Raw genomic sequence first — 2,351 nt, forward strand, 5'->3', positions numbered from 1 at the left:
TTCGTGCACCGCAGGAAAGAAGGAATGGAAAGGGAATAGAATGTGTGCGAAAATGGTGAATTTGCATAACTAGAGCCCTCAGCAAAATATAACAAAAAAAATACAGAAAGAAAGAGAAAAACTTGCCACAACGTGCGCGTTTTGTAACAAAAGAATAAGACGTGCGAATGAAGGAAACGAAATAGAGGGTTGGCGGTGAGAAAAAAAAAAGATGGTTTTTGCATTATTCAATGAAGAAAAACTTAAAAAAAAAAAATCTAATGGGATTTTCTTATAAATTCTGTAACTGTAAGCAATCAAAGCTAATGAATTATAAACAAACATGTAGATTTTAAACTTAATGTAATAATACAATAAACTTTAGTAATTATATAGCATAATGAGTTATTATAGGCAACTGATACAGCTTTCCTGTTAAAAATGAAGTTGAGCGACATCTGCAAAGCAATAGGAGAACTCAAAACGTTTAATTTGTTTGTAATGCAGTATCTTCATATTATATCGAATATCTCGGTTATTGGATGTGACATAATCATCACTTAAGATTCTAATTAAAGATGAAATTCCAGCTTTTCCAATGAGCCATTCGGAAGATTCGTATATAGTACGGTTTTCTTATTATCAATGTTAAAATTTAAAAAAAAAATAACTGACCCAAAAAAATGCAATGTCTTCACATTTCATTATTTTACTCTAATCAAAGAGGAATATTCCTCATTTCCATTTAATTATGGAAATTTATTATAGTTTGCCCGCAGTTAATTGTCAAATTTAAAAAATGATAACCGAAATAACTTCACACTTTATCGTTTTTCTCTGTTATTGCATTACACACAAATGTAAATTAATACTCTAATTAAAGATGAAGATTCAGGCTTTCCAACGAGCCGCTTAGATCGTATTTATCACAGTTTTTCTGTAAATAACTATCAAAGTTGAAGTTAGTTTAATTTGACAGAAGCGACATTCTTAATTGTATTTCAAATAATTAAATAGTTTATAATAATAGAAAAAAAAAGCGAATTGGAGAAATGATGCAAACTGTTGTGATTGTTTTTAATTAGTGGTAGCAAGAAAGCGATGTGGTGTAGCGTGTAGAGATGATCGAGAGAGCTGCGTCTAAATTTGTAACATTCTTAAGTGTCGCAGATGCACGTGTTGCAATTAAAATCCAAATATAAAGTTTCGTCACAGCGTACAGCGCAACACGTAAAGAATGCGACGCAAACGTTACGTATGCACACTACAATCTAAATGCGTTCCATTTCCTATCCTCAAACACTGTCTGTCTGTGTGTATGTGATATTGTTAGTTACATAGTTTGTAAGTATTATTACATAGTTCACACAGATTTTTACCTATCCCGTATGCGTCACATCGTAGTTATTTCAATCTACAAAGGATATTTAGATGTAGTAAATTTTAATATTTCTATATTAAATAAAGTTTTTTCTCCGTATCTAAAATAATAATTTTTGTTAGTTTAATGAAATTGAATTGATGATTACTTTTTTATTACATTTTCACCCATCGTAGACAACAGTATTTTACAGATCACCCTGTATATATATATAGCAGCGATCTGCACAGTTGGCAACACTGAAGGCTAGCTGGTAGCCGAGCTGAGAGTTTTCGCAGTTGGCGGCAGTGTCTTGTTATTGAAACCAATTGAAACCCGTTCCAACATGGCAGAGCTCAGTAAACGTAAACAATTGGGACCGATGAATTTCTCGACCGTCGAAGGTAAGTTGCCACCCATACAGAATACAGAGGAAGTTTTCTATTTTTGTGTACGCAAAAACGATTACTAGAAGAGTTTTCATCATTTTTTGTAAAAGGAAGAGACTATTGCTACAGAATCCCCAAAGCTTTACCTGTCTCTGGATTTTTTTTTGTCAAGCCCCCCACTATAAAAGACTCCGACAGTCATCTGTCACATACTAATATCATCGAAACAGTGATATATTCCCAATCAATAATTTGCTTGTTATCAGTGAGGCACAAAATTGCTCCTTCCAATTAATTATTAATTAATCCATATGTTTTTTTTTGTTGTTGTCGTAGATATCGGCCCCCTTGCTGGGGCCTTCCGTAAAGGAAAATCATTTATAATGGATTTTTTCCTGAGATACATGAATGTCAAGGTGAGCATTTCATTATTAATAGCTTAGTCATTTCCCTACCCGCACACACAAAAATATGCATTCATCAAAGTTAACTTATTAACCTGAAAGTGTCATGTTTGTCACTACTTGACTCTTTAAAAGTCTCCTATTGTTTTGTCTATCATATTGGAGCTACTTGATACTCTAATTGGAACCTTTTCGTAATTGAACTGGACTCCAGCGATA

The 2,351-nt window shown here is 33.0% G+C and overlaps 1 long non-coding RNA gene across 4 annotated transcripts; it reads left to right on the plus strand.

The window, feature by feature from the left end:
- Positions 1–984: 984 nt before the first annotated feature.
- LOC108560614 lies at positions 985–2,343 on the plus strand. 4 transcript variants are annotated; one of them, XR_001890988.1, is made up of 3 exons: positions 985–1,323; positions 1,537–1,743; positions 2,065–2,343. It is a non-coding gene; the product is annotated as an uncharacterized LOC108560614 (long non-coding RNA). The 4 variants fall into 4 exon arrangements; XR_001890989.1 differs by having other exon boundaries at positions 1,544–1,743; XR_001890990.1 differs by having other exon boundaries at positions 1,554–1,743.
- The last annotated feature ends 8 nt before the right edge of the window (positions 2,344–2,351 follow it).

Source organism: Nicrophorus vespilloides, unplaced genomic scaffold (assembly GCF_001412225.1).
Source record: "Nicrophorus vespilloides isolate i.1.1-1 unplaced genomic scaffold, Nicve_v1.0, whole genome shotgun sequence".
In the NCBI taxonomy this organism is placed as follows: Eukaryota; Metazoa; Arthropoda; class Insecta; order Coleoptera; family Silphidae; genus Nicrophorus; species Nicrophorus vespilloides.